This window comes from Balaenoptera borealis (assembly GCF_965194805.1).
Source record: "Balaenoptera borealis genome assembly, chromosome: 17".
In the NCBI taxonomy this organism is placed as follows: Eukaryota; Metazoa; Chordata; class Mammalia; order Artiodactyla; family Balaenopteridae; genus Balaenoptera; species Balaenoptera borealis.
Window position 1 is genome coordinate 76212239 of NC_138876.1, and position 15047 is coordinate 76227285.

A 15047-nucleotide genomic window follows, 5' to 3' on the forward strand; every position below is an offset into this window, starting at 1 on the left:
GTTCCTTCAAGATTCAAGGATTAATTACAAGAGTTCTGTGGACTTGGTTAAGCTCTTCAAGGAATGGTTGCTGGTGGACATGGGCACCCATAGAAGCTCCTAAATTATCTCCCACGGTGTCCTAATAGGTTCTGTCCCCTGGGAGAGAGCTTCCCATGTGTGTGTGTGTGTGTTTTTTTTTTTTAAGACATGAATCTATGAATCTATATATGCTTCTAGAGCATTTTTAGCCCACGTGATTTAATGTCCTGAGCTGAGAATATTTGAAGCTATCTTCCAAAGAACACTCCCAATACCAAAGTCTTTGAAGAAAGCTCTTCTTTGAACAAATGTATTAAGAGTGAAAATGAGGAAGGATCAAGTGCATTTGGGCATGAATGTTACTTATTTTCTGCTTCCACGTGTGATAGAATGTCCAGAATCATAGCGGCTAAGGTTGAAGGGTAAACTTAGAATTCATATAGTCTAAGAACCCCAAGAGATGCTTGAATGCCTTCTAAAATATCCTGGCAAAGTCTCCAACTAAATAAATAACCCCAGGCACAAGGGGCAGACGTCTATTTCTCAGAGAAGCCTACACAATTTTGCACGACCATTACTGTTGGAAAGTCCCTCTTTATACTAAAATTTACCTCTTCTTACATTTACCAAGATCTTAGTTCTGTCTTTGGGGCATAGACAAAACAGGTATCCTCTTACTTTGCAAACTACCCCAACTAATACTTGAAAGTAGCAGTGATGTTCCTCTTTTATATACTAAATATCCTTTATTCCTTCTAGATCAGTGTTTCTAACTTCACTTACATGAGATTCATTGGTGGAGATTAAAATGCAGGTATTTTCCCCAGAGTATTAGATTCAGTAGGTCTGTGTTTGAGTCCAGAATTCTACTCACCCAGGAAATGTAGGTACTGTTATTATTCATGTTTTACAAATGAGGAAACTGAGGCAGAGACAGTGAGCAATTTGATCAGGGGCTCATTCTTGTGGCAGAGCTAGGATTTGAACTTCAGAACTTAACCGGTGGCTTTCACTGTCATTGGTATAAAAAGGGCATAAGATAGCAGTAAATAGTCAAGGATCTTGAATTATGGTATAAGAACTTTGGACTTAATCTACCAGTTATGAGTAGTAGTAATACAGTAATAATTATTCTTTAACATACTGAATATTTGTATTCACCATAATGCTTACTGAGGCAGTGTTTACTGAGCTTTCTTAGAACACAAATTCTGCAGAATTTTAATAATTTTGCTCAAAATAAGATAAAAACAAACAAAAAAGGAGAGATTTAGTCTGTATATAAATTTGTGGAATAGTAGGTTAAAAAAAGCTAAGTGGGTTTCTTAACTGTAGTGCTTATGAGAGACTTTAATATGTTCATATCTATTTTTACACTCAGAGCATAATATATTATGTGGGCTTCTCAAATTTATTTGACAAATGAAGGCTTCTGTCTCTTTTCCTTTCTTTTTTAAAGGAAGATCTCCTGAGGGAAATATCTTAGAAAATTCTTTAAGGAATCCCTACTAAGCTATGCATTGAACATTTGAACACAGATCAGCCATGACTTCTGGTCACTTCCCTGGTTACTTAGCTCCCAGTAGGTTCCCTACAAAAGTTAGTTTCCCAACAGCATTGAAGTAAGCATGGCTTTAGAGTTTTTAAAAAGTTACTTTACATTAAAAAGTGCACGTAGGCAGCCTTGCAAGTCTTTGCGGTAGACTAGTCTGAAAGTATCTCGGAGCAGGAGAGCTACAGAAGTTGGCAGCGTTGTCCAGATGGAAATAAGAGATGAAGGGCAGGCAGTTCAGATCTCAGGCTGTTGCAGGCCTCCCAGCACAAGAAGATTAAAACGTGGTATTAGAGGAAATGGTGAAATAGTGGTGTATTTGAGACATATGAAAGATCACCAATGGGAATCAGTCAAGATTGGCTATTGGGAGTAAAGGAAGAAGAGCTGAGCAGGAATTCAGGGTCTCAAGACTGTAAGACTAGGGAAAAAATATTAATGTTGATAGAAATAGGAGAGTTTGGCAAGTTATACCAGATCCTGGAATGGGGTGAGGAGGAAAGGGAAGAAAGGATAAATGTTTATCGAGCACTTACAACGTGCTCAACATTTATTCCCTTTTATCAAAATTGATAAGGTTTTAAGGGAAAACCATTACATAAACCGAATTTCTCTGCTTGAAAGGAGTTGACAGAGTCTTGAGTTCTACATGGTTCCCTCTTAACTCTGCGGCTTCTTAGCTGGCTCTGAGAAGCCCCTGGCATTTCTCAGAGCACATCAGGAACATTGCTGATTAATTCCAACCCCACATGTTGAGTTTGAGGTGATGGCAGACTATTCAACTGTGAGATATTTCGTTGTGAGTTGTGAGTTCAAGAATTGGGTGCCTAAAATAGTCAATGTGAGTCCAAATGGAGAGCCACTTACTGCTGTCAACATAAATATTCAGTAAATGCTCATATAAATACATTTCTTGCAAGAGCCTTGTATAGCAATGCTTTGAGAAATGGCATTTTAATATTGACACATGAGAGATTTAATATTTAAAGAGACAAAGCTCTTTTACATGTGATATGGTTGAGTATTTCTATATTCATACATATGTATATATATATATATTTGAATACATATGGCTGAATATTTCTCCATCCTCATCCTCATCCTCTCTAATTAATCCCAGGCTTAATATATTGAAGAATACTTTGCCATGGGAGGAAGAACAATTATCACAGAAAAATTGCATTCCTCTAATGAAAGTGGATTTTGAGAGTTTGACCTACTGGATTCATATAAAGAAATGCTATCTATGAAATTCAAGTATTCCACTTCTCAGACTATATGTATGTTATCTTAATGCCCAAACAAACACACGAACTTTTACAGAAGAGTTTCAGTAAATGCCTCTTCCCCAATTTTGTTTTTAATTCACTGGAAGGTCAGGAATAATGGCAGTGTTTATCAGTTACACTTGTAGAGTGTATAAACTTTATATGTAAATGAATTTAATAGACTGTCTTAGAGGGTGCAGGGTTACTGGTTTAGTTTAATCTTGATGCTGGGGGGCAAATTTGGAGCTGTTGATGGATATCGTCCTTAGGTTCAGTCATTGGCAGATGTTAACTAAACTATACAAGCATCATTTGGCTGCGGCAACCTGTTAGCTAGGGGGATTATCAGATTAAAAATGGAAGTACACTCATTACTAAATCAATTATGTGTCAACAATGCTTTCTGGGTCATGCATAATAAATATGAATATTATCTTGGATGAAAAAATTATTAGCTTTATGTAACACGGAATGTTGAGAAAAAGTTTTGACTTTCATCCTGTTCATAATCCTTGCTAGTGAAAATAATGTTACATCAGTGTTTTTCTAGTCTTACTAAGAGGCAGTGTTGCTGTAATTCAGCAGAACTGAGTCAGTTCTTAAAATAGAGATGTTTTAGAGCAGAGAAAGACAGTTTATCAGCCTTTATGGAAATATCCTGTGAGACTATCCAGCTTCCCTTGTTCAAAATTTGTGTTCATAAAACAATCTCTGCCTTTATATAATTTGTTTTCCTGGGGGAAATTTATCTACCGGGATTGGGCTTGCAAATAGCCTCCATTCGTAAGCCAGGTAAACTTTGTAAACTATTGAAATTACATCTGGTTGACAATGTTGCCTTTTGTATGTTTACTTAGCCCTAGTGTTCCCTTTTAGCTTGATCAATAATGGATGTCCTTAAAAGTTGAGTTTGGGGCTCTGCAATCCTAAAGCCAGAGCCAGGAATTGTGCCTTTCTATCAAGGAGTAAAACACCGTGGGGAGCAGCCAGATGGTCTATCTTCCTGACATTTTTAAAGCATGTCAACACCATTTGTCTTATCTATGATTTACTGAAAAAAGAAGAGATGGATTTATGACATCTCTAATGCAAATCAGAATTGGGGAGTTTTCCGATTCTTTGTGCTGGCTGAGCTGAGGATCCTTTTATGGATCTATGGTAAGACCATCCCATTGCTGAACCCACCTCCTGGTAATTATGGTCACATGTAGTCCAGCTCACGCTGACGGTGGCTTGGCCCTTTGACTTGTTTTGGTCAATAGAACATTAGCAAGTGAGATACAAGCAGAGCCCTGATAAACACTTGAACAATGGGTCTTGCCCACTTGGAAAGCTATCTTTTGGAAGCCAGTTGCCATGCTGTAGGGAAGCTTGTGCTAGATTCAAACAGTGATAAGCCAAGGGGTAAAAGGCCCTGGAGGGTGAGAGGCCATCTTGAAAGTTCCAGCCCCAGCCATGGTCCCAGCTGAGAGTACTACGTGAGAGACCTCAGTTCCATCCCTTGAAGCAGAAGATAAACCCACAAATTTATCTTGAGTGTAGTTTATGCACAGACTTGTGATAAATAAATCATTATCCTTTTAAGCCAGTAAGTTTTGTTGAGTTGGTTTACTGCACAGCAGTAGATAAACAAACTAGGGTTCTTTTGCCATAGCTATAGATCCCTTTATTGTACGTGTACCAGTATTGAATACTTGAAGGAAATAGTATCTAATTTCAGGGGATGTCTTAGTGAGTAGTACTTATCCAAAGTCCCTTAAGCCCATTTTTTTTTTTTCTTTCTCTTTCCATACATGAATGGTATTGCACTGACATCTGGTGGTAAAGACTAATTGTTCTGGATGTTTCATGGGATCTGATGAGCTGATCCAGTAGCACTTGTGAAACTGTTAAAATATGAAAATGCATGCGTAAGTGCAGAGAACTCCAGGGAACCAAAACTAGTAAGGAAAAATGTTTTGTGAGGTGACAGCAGTGACACTGACCCAAGTGTGTGCAGAGTACGAGGATCCCGTGGCCGGTGACTCTTACGTCCCAGTCAGTCTTGAGCTGCCGTGGACTTTGGGCGGATACAGTGTTATGGGAAGCTGGCTACGTCTCATCTCATCCTTTCTACTAGACCAGGGAAGAGCGGACGTGATACTCCCAGGTGAAATTTTAACTCATGCTTCTTCCCTCATCTTGTGGGTCTGAGGTTGTGAAATGTTCCTCAGTCCCCTCAGAGATTTGTCAAACCCTTTTAATGTGGGCAGAGGCTGTTGTGAGTGGGGTGAAGAGTGGGCGGGCAGTGGAAAATGAGAGCGTTTTCAGGTGCTGATTTCATTTGATGTTACCTTGCTTGTTTTGCCGTCATCAGCAGGAACCCATACTTTCAGGAAGCAACGCAGTAAGGCTGCTTCTAATGACTTGGCAGGCATGGCCACCTGGCCCCGGCTTCTCACTGCCCTGGGCTCTACTCCCATGTAACTGAGGTTGCTTAGATTTGGGTCTAGGGTTTTGTCATTGGGAAGACCTTTGCTTTTCCAAGACAGATGATAGGCACAACTCAAATACTTTGGGGGCTCGAAAATACATACTGCGTAAGAACTACAAATTTCTTCCTAGTGTTAATATTTCATCAAAGAAAAATAAATCATTATATGTTTGTTTTGTGTTTACCACCAAGATACATTGACACAACATCTATCGTAATAAATAGTGGGTGTTTATTTGTGCTCATGCTAAATCTAGAAAGGAAAAAAAACCCTTTCTTCCAAGTAAAATGATTTTATCTGAACTTAGGATGTTGAAGGAAACAGTACTTATCTTTTCAAGTTGAAGTAAATTTCTCTTAACATAATATATATTACAATAATAGCATCTAGTTAAGATTTCATTATGACATTTCAGTTCAATATAATACAAAATCCTTGCCATGTTTTTATAAAACATTACTCGGTATGAGATATTCGCATTAACTACAATTGCTGAAATGACTGATGTTTAAATCTGGCGACAGTTTCTATCATTATTAAACTTCATTATAAAATAAAGTACGTGGGTGGAATTGTGGCTTGATGCTTTTGTAATTTGCTCTCTACCTTTTCAATGTACTTTTCAGTTACATCAGTTGAATCATTTCATCTTATAGATGCAAAGATGAAGGAAAAGAACAAAAACATAGCCATTAACGGAAGCAGTGCAAATGGGCATAGTTAATGGAAACCATTTTGACATTTTGTATTTGATTCCATGGTGTACCTACTCAAACAATTTCTATGGCATATTAGAACAAAATGCTACATTGTGCTCTTCTCTAAGAATGCAAGTAATAGACTTCAAAAATTACCTTTTCACTGAAAGTATTATCTGCTGGAAATGAAGAAATGTTTTACATTATAAGAAGCTAATAGCAGCAAGAGGGAGCCATGGGCTGGCATGATAACGCAGGCGGGGGAAAGATTTGACTCTTTACTCTCCAAAATGCATTCTTTCATTTTATAAAGCACAATAACAATATTCCTCATCAAATTCCTGGTCTCTAATTTTTTTTTTACATCTTCTGACTGCATTGTTACTAATCCAAGTGAAGGTTTATGCTAGTTAAGATGGAGCCCAGATCTCTGTTTACTGCAGGACCAAAATGTAAAGCATAATAACTGCTTTTGAGTATGTTCATTTTGGTTCTGAGAGAGAGGCTTCCTTTATAAAAATAAGTAGTAAGTTTTAAAAATTATGAACATAGGAAAAATAGCTACTTGGTCCCTATTGTACAAACTAACAGACAGCTCATTTATTGGGGAACAAATATAGGTTCCATGAATTCTGCTAAAGATGTGGCTCATTAGGGGTATCTTGATGTAGAACAGGAGAAAGGGTGCCTACACATTTGAGGGAGTAGCCCCAGAGGTGCGGGGTTTTGACACATTCCATATCCTTCATTAAAGTACTTTCACATAGAAGAAGCTTATTTGATTCCCATGACAGCCCTGTGAAGCAAGCACTGTTTCCTTCATTTTTCTCAGCTGAAAACTGAAACTAAGAGAGATTAAGTGATTTGCCCAAGTTCACGCAGCGAATAAGAGACATAACCAGGAAACGAAGCTGCCTCTTGAATCTAAGGAAAAGTGGAGGCGGGGAGCAAAAAGGGGAAATAAATCAATGCTACAAGGCCAAGTGAAAGAAGCCTTTTCTTTGGGTTGGGTGCGTTTTTACTCTGTACGTTGACATTGATTTGAAGGCGGAAGCAAGAGTGGTTAGAGAGATGTCAGTGATAAACCCTGAAGACGGTTTGGTTTCAGCGACATGAATAGTATAAATTAACCAGATAATAGGTGACTTGATATATGGTAGGTTCTAGCAGAACGAAATCTCAAGAGCTGGCTCCTTGTATCCTGGGCATCTGCTCTGCAGCTAACTGCACTGATGTGATAACACACACCACACACCGTGGGCAAAACCCCAGTGAATCTCTGCCTTGGTGCCTCGGTAATTTGATGGGAAAGGGGCAGGCAGAAACCAGGTCAGAGCTACAGGGAAACCCAAAGACCTACTTCTGCAAAAGAGAAAAGGATGATATGCTTTATGGAGAGAAGGCAAAGGAGAGAAAGCCCATTGCAACATCCTTTCCATTACCTTCTATTCCATGTTTTTGCTTGCAATGCACCTTGCAACCTAAGTTTCTAGCTCTTGCTCCACTGCAAGAACCAAATGGACACTAACAGTTCAGAAAGTCTCATGGTCCTGGTGATCAAGATGGGGCCTTTTATGAAAATTCACCCTGCCCATTGCTGGTCTAGTAGCTATAGGCTGGCTGGAAGCCTACAAGTTATGTAGAAGAAAATAAGAGGCCTGAATACTAAAAAATCCATTTCTTCAACTACACTACAATGTAAAATAAAAATTAAAAAAATAAAACCTCCATTTCTGTGTTATCTGAGAGAAGAAAAATGATAAATGTCTACAAACACCCAAGGCATCCCCAATTTTTTTATATGAAAATAAAAATTAGTCAATTCATTGGTTATACTGGTCTTAAACATAAAGCAATGAAGTAACAGTATTAGCTTACTTGAAATTCTAAACCTTATTGCCCTGGTCAGTTCCTAAGAGAATTGAAACAGCAGTGTGTTTTGGGGGAAGGGATGTGTAGTGTGAACATTTTTCTTTAAAACTAGCTTCTTCCTTTGCAGGGAAAACTTATTCTTTTAGAGCAGTCATCAGGCCACTGCATGTTGGAAGAAAGCACATGATAATAAGCATTACTGTGCTCAGTATACACCAACAGTGAGAGTTCCTTCCTAAATATCTTCAATTTAGAATAAATACGTTAACAGCTAGTGTATTTCTTCTAGTTCAGAAGGCACAGTGATATTTCTGAGCTGTAACTCATCCTTGCAGATTCTGTTTTTAAATTGGACATTCTTTCAATCTTGAAGTAAAGTTCGCTATCTCCAGAGAGGGCAGGCTCTGGTTTCTCTGTGAAGAAGCAGTTGCCACATTCTTTAGCAAGTCGAGGAACTGCCAAAGACTAATTTCCACGTGAGAGTATCTGCCATAAGCTGAGGAGCTGGAGGCATCGGGGACTCACCATCAGTCAGTTGAATCAGTGCATTGCTGCCGAAGGGAAGCCTGGTGGCATCTGGGTATTGAGCCAGGGCACTGCAGTGATGCTGGTGGCGGAAGCCAACACAGCAAATCACAAAGCGTCAGGAGAGATGTGGACCTGTGTACTTCACATTAGCGTGGATACCTTGGGGAAGAGATGGAAGGTCTGAGCACGTGGTGGTCTTCAGAAGCTCAGTCTCAAGCACGTTAGACAGCAAGCGAGGAGGTACAGACTAACTTTGGACCCTTGTGTTTAGTAAGGGTTGAGGATACTCAGGGGCTTTCAGGACACTTAGGGGCTTGGCTCTTATTGGCTCATGGTCCGAAAAATACTAAGTTGGACTGTGGACTTTCTCGGACTAATAGACTACGGGCAGTCAACACAGTTGATCCTTTTGTAAAATGTGAACTATAGAAACACAGAAGGCTGATGTGCTCCTGCACTTACACATTGAAGGTAGAGAACTGATTGGGACAGAGCTGTGGCAGGATTTTGACTTGATGGGCACTGCTCACCAGGACAATTACAAGGCCTGTAGAAGCTCTTTCCATGAGAAATTCAGTTGCTAGAGCTGCAAAAGGGAAGCCTGGACCTCAGGTGCCCCAAGTGCTGGGAACAAGATTTACTAGTTACCTGGGGGCCACATATTGCCTGCCTGATACAGGTAGACAGGTGGATACGTAGAAACAAGGACCTTACTTAAGCATATGCTTCTTTGTGACAATAATACTTCATATTATAACTGTTATTCGATAAACATATACACACATTTTGGTTGTTTACATAAAGACATTTATGCAAATAATGTGAGCCATGATGCACCTACAACTTACATTTGTACTTTTACCTGCGAAGGGACTGAAGTGTCACCAAAACAGAGAGACAGCATTTTTCTTGAGAGAAATGTGAAAAAAATACACTCTAGAAAAATCTGCCATTGGATTTCAGAGAAGATTTCTCTCTCAAACCGTATAGTTTTCATCAAACAATACTTTAAAATATGAACTATGTTACTTAAGCCAATAAGCCATGTCTTTAGTTCTAGGCATATATATTGGTGACTATATACAATGAAGAAAAAAACCCACAAAAAGAATGATCACTTGATGTGTGAGTAGTTAAGATAGACAATGGCACCAGGTGGTGCCTTGGTGCATAATAATGAGAACAGTATGTCAAAGCACAGCAATCAATACCAAAGAAAAATCAACACATATTCAACGTCATCCTTACAGTGTTAAGCTGATTATCCACTTCAAGTAATTGAGGCAGCAAGATGAATGTGTTCAGCAGCCTTTAGTTTTCTCCTTTAGAAGGCAGAGCTAGGTATAAGGGTTAACTGGTGTCTTGTATTGCTCATCATTCCATACCTCAGTCATAGATTTCCAAGGAGAGAGATACTTTTTCCAATGACTAACGCCTACATGGCTTCTATCATTGTTAAACTACGCTGTCAATGTAAAAGAAAGTAAAAGGAGTAATTTATGATTTTTTCAATTGCACACACATATACATAAATACATATATACAAACATGAAACATAGAGACATGCTTATATATATATACACAAAAGACACCTTTTACATCATTTGAAGAGTTCAGGTGCATGATTCTTTAAACAGACCCTTTCAGAACAGACTTTCCCATTTTACCTCTCTACCTTTGAAGAGACAGCATGTCTATATGGCAGAAGGAGGCTTGATGCCACTTGCTGAGCTATAACATGGGCTTGGATAACCCCACAATGAGGAACTTTTCCAGCTCTCCAGGAGGATTAGAGAATGTTTATTCCCCTTAAACCCTTGAAAACAGCACGGTCGTCTTTCTCAGAAAAACAATTTGTTACTTCATCACTCTATTTTGTCATTGTGAAAGTTTGAAATTTCTAATGCGTAAGCTTACAAACTTTGTTGTTTCTCACCCTCTGGGGAAGCACCCTTCAGGAAAGAATACCGTTATAACATGATTGCCTCAGCTTCCTGTTCACAAAACGTGAAGTTCTCAGTTCCTTTAATAGCCCTTAGAAAATCCCTTGGAATCCCTTCTTCTTCAAGATTTTAATCTGAATCTTTTCTAAGTCTACATACCCATCTTAAGTCTCCATACCTTAGTACTCGACTCCTCCTTTAAGGGCCATTTTAAGTTGTACCTCCTCAACAGACCATTACCCTTAGAAATACCGATTTCTCATTCTTCTCATAATACATCCTCGTTAATGCATGCCAAGCGCAATGTGCAGGTTTACGAGCATAGCTTCTAATCAGCAGATGTGAGTTTGAATCCTGGTCTTGCTCTTTGGACAAACTGTATAACATGTCTTAGCTTCCTTTCTTCCTTGTGTAGATCAGAGCAATAATATTGTTTGTGTTGGATAGTTGTGAGTATTACATGATCAAATGCAGGTGGAGCATTGGAGCCAGGATACATGATAAATGTTTTGTAAAAATTTCCTTTCATTACTACCACATATGCATTGCACTTCTGTACTGCACAGATTTCCTTATGTGTGTGTATGCTTCATACAGTGGGTGTCCTGGAGCAGGACCCCAAATGTGCATGCTATAGGGTCAAATATGACCAGGCTTATTTAGAAGAATGTGGGGCCCGTACCTCAAGCACCTTTTTTCATGAGTGTTCTAGGAGGTTCAAGGGAAGGAATGCACCTACGTGTGGTGGAAATCAAGGAGGAAAACGGTTGAAGAGGCAATTTTAAGTATGGCTTTTCTCAAAGGAAACTTTAGTCCAGATCCCCAAGGTTTTTGCCTAAGACCTGGGAAAACAGCTGATAGAAGTAATAAGGGTGTGTCAAGAAAATCTCTAAAATATACTGGAGGCAAATGTCAGATGTTTTTGTGTCTTAGACTGCAGACTGTGATGTTACTACACTGAGAATATTTTTCGGTCTATTTTAGTGAAGTGACCGTTGAAGCATTCATGGCACAAGTGAAGCATATAGTCAGCCATAAAAAGAGGAGAGGGCTACTATTGTCTCTGAGACCCAGGGACCTTGGTGCTGAACCTCACTTCCTATGCTGCGATATCAGCAAATGTTAGAGAATTGAATGGAACTCACGTGGCTGCAGCTGGGCACGAGAGGGAAGCATACTACACGGTATTCAGAAGAACTAGATTTTCCAGCACATGTTTTATACCATAGCAGAACCTGAAGATTTCCTTAATTAGTTGCACGAGTTTAAGGTAGGATGGGATTGCCATGCCCTGCAGAAGAAAATTCCTCTGGAAAAGGACTGTTGTTGGGATGCTGTTGTATGGCCTGATTTTATGAGGCTTGAAGCAAAGTGGATTAAACATCTTCCTCACACCTAGGCTGTAAATTCCTTGAGGGTAGAGGCTTACCCATCTGTATTCGTCTGCTCAACCTGACAAACAAACAATGCCACAGATTCAATGGCCGAAAAATAGAAATTTACTTTCTCAGTCTGGAAATCCAAGATCAAGGTCCTGGCAGGGCTGGTATCTGGTGAGGAATTTCTCCTTGGTTTGCAGATGGCTGTCTTCTTACTGTGTCCTTACCTCGCCTTTTTTCCATGTGCATGGACTCTTGGTGCCTCCTCCTCTTCTTATAAGGACACCAATCCTACTGGATTAGGCCCCCATCCTAATGACCTTAGTTAACCTTAATTACCTCCTTATAGACCCTATATCCAAATACTGCCACATTGGAGTTAGGGTTTCAACGTATGGATTTTGAGGGAACACATTCAGCCCACAATGTCATTTCTATTTTATTAAGCACAGGTTCACTGCTGGGGTACATCTTTATTAAGAAGCCTGGATTGTGATATCAGACCATCAGGGGAAATGGATGGGGTGCTGAACATTGAAAGTATGAAGATTAAAGTGGTCTAAAATAATACAGGACCTAGCATATTAGAACTCCATCAGTTCTCACCAGAAAAGCCACCCCTATTCAACCACACTTGAAGGAACTTTCACAAGATGTTTATGAAGCTCCTAGAAGATGAAATACTAGGATAATTCTATTATTTAAGTGAGCTGACTGAAAAAAGTGTTAGGAGGGAACAAAATTAAGATATATGTGACTGATGACAAAGAGTGTGAGGAAGTGCAGACCCCAGAAGACCCCAGAAGGATTTAGTTGGGTTTGTGGTTCTAATACTCAGTAAATCACACATCAGCCACAGGACCACAAAACAAAAAATGCCAGAAAGGTCTTCCCTGGTGGCGCAGCGGTTGAGAATCTGCCTGCCAATGCAGGGGACATGGGTTCGAGCCCTGGTCTGGGAAGATCCCACATGCCACGGAGCGACTAGGCCCGTGAGCCACAATTACTGAGCCTGCGCGTCTGGAGCCTGTGCTTCACAACAAGAGAGGCCGCGATAGTGAGAGGCCCACGCACCGCGATGAAGAGTGGCCCCCGCTTGCCACAGCTAGAGAAAGCCCTCGCACAGAGACAAAGACCCAACACAGCCAAAAATAAATAAATAAATAAATAAAAATAAAATGACTAAAAAAAAAAAAAAAAAAAAAAAAATGCCAGAAAGTCTCATAAATAGCTGGTGTGAAATGTAAATTGTTACCCATTGTTTTTGATACAATTTTTTATATGCTAGAAATATTAATTCTACTTGGTGAATACACTTTAAAGAAATTATTCAAAAGTGGAAAAGCTAGTAGATACCATTTCTTTAATGTTTAGCATCTGTTTTATTGAAATTAGAGTATAACCACATTATGAATGATTACACAGTCTTTAAAATGATGATCATACAATGTTTGTGCTAATGTAAAAAATGCTTATGCCACCATATTAAGGGAGACAATCCATATTTAAATATATATAGCCCATATTTTTGGTTACAAATATAAAATATTTATATAAATATATATAACTATATATTAATTTATATGTAAACTTATAAGTAAATACATACTTTTTTTTAAACAAAGGATTTTAATTGGCACTTCCATACTTTTTCATAGCTGTTCATGTATAAATATATATAATATATATACAAGTGTATATATATTTAAATATGTAAACAGCCATGTTACATAGCTGGGAAAAGCTAGAAGAATGTATGCCAGAATTTAAGAATTATTATCTTTGGGTAGTGAGACAATGAGAATTTTAAAAAATATGTTTTCTTTCTTTTTCAATATTGTGCATAATGAGTGTGTATTATATGTATAATAAAAATGAAATTAAAATATTTATACTTCAAAAAATATATACTGCTAAATTACCCTATCAAATAGTTGTATCAGTTTTATTCCTGCCTATTTCCTACACCCACGGCTTTGGGATCATATTTACCCATTTTTGCCTTCCTTCTCCTATAGCAAACTGGACAGTGCCTACCATATTGTTGACAGAACGAGTGAATACCCTAAGATATTTTCTGTGGGTCAGATCTTCCTCTTCATTCCTACTGCCCCTTCTTCCACCCCTTGCCCAGATTTTTGCAATGGCCCTGACTAATGTCTTCACAATGTGTTTCCTTTCCTCCTCCTACTCCGGTGACTTGCGTTGTTTCCTGATTAAGAAACTGAAACTGATTAAATCTCACTTTCTTAATTTTTTAAAAAATAAAAGAATGAAAAATTGTATAGTGCTTGAAAGACATTAAGCAGTAGGAGAGTGAAAAGATGTGCCTTACTTCCCTACGAAACAGTATCACTCAGTGCCATGTGAATATGCCTTCTGTGGAAGCTGTTAAAGATTGCAAATAAAAGGGAAAGAAAATGAATCATTTCCATGCCTATGGGTCAGGAAAGAAGTTAAAGATAAGTAAGAGATAGTCACTGAGGAAAAGAAAGAAAGTAAGTCAAGATTAAAAACTGCTTTTTTCCTCCTTCTTCACAGAATACACTCTTGGTTCCTTTATCCTGCTATAACGTGACACAGATGCACTGGAATACTATGAGATAGCAGACAAGAATATGAACAATGAGATGAAGTTTTTTTCCTGCCTCTTCTAAAATTGGCCTCCAGCAAAATGAAAAGGAGGGTTTGATTGCTACATGTGAATATCTCTCCAGAATTCAAAGCAAGACAACTTCTCTCCAACAAAACTAACCTAAAACAAAATAGATCACAGCTACAGAAGACAATTTTGCTTCTCCTTCTTTCAAATAAATCTATTTCATTAAACTTTGAGGTATACTAGATTAAGCATTAATTGTAGACAGGTAACAAATACTAGGAACTTAAATTTTCTGAAATTTTAGCCCGCACTCCCACACCATGTTGCATATAATCTGAGATGAGGAATGACTTCAGAGTTTGCTTTGGAGACTTTGGTGTGGTTGCCATGACAACAAAACTTTAGGGCATTGTTGCCTGCATGGAATCACAAAATGACAGATGGCCCATTATGAAACTGTACATATTTGGAGATGAAAAGAAAATACATCACTCTGAAGTCCATTCATTTTGCTCTTGCAAAAGAGTTGGGATTTGATAACTTGAGTGGGGTGAGAATAGGCAACCAGAAAGGAAGGGTTAAAATATAACTTTATCCATCTTGAAACCATGCCAACTGACTTGAAGATCGCTTGTAGATCACTGCCTCTCCCAACCCATGTAGAGAATTCTATCCCATCAGGTATTTATTTGGCACCATTCAATGGAAGT

The 15047-nt window shown here is 38.7% G+C and overlaps 1 long non-coding RNA gene across 1 annotated transcript in view; it reads left to right on the forward strand.

Annotated features, from left to right (window-relative positions):
- Positions 1-14568, forward strand: part of LOC309615292 — a 46739-nt gene extending 32171 nt beyond the window's left edge. The window contains exons 1-2 of the long non-coding RNA XR_014236707.1: positions 1-12621; positions 12955-14568. The exon at positions 1-12621 is cut by the window's left edge and continues 32171 nt beyond it. This is a non-coding gene — a long non-coding RNA (uncharacterized lncRNA). The remainder of the gene's footprint in view (positions 12622-12954) is intronic.
- Positions 14569-15047: the final 479 nt, after the last annotated feature.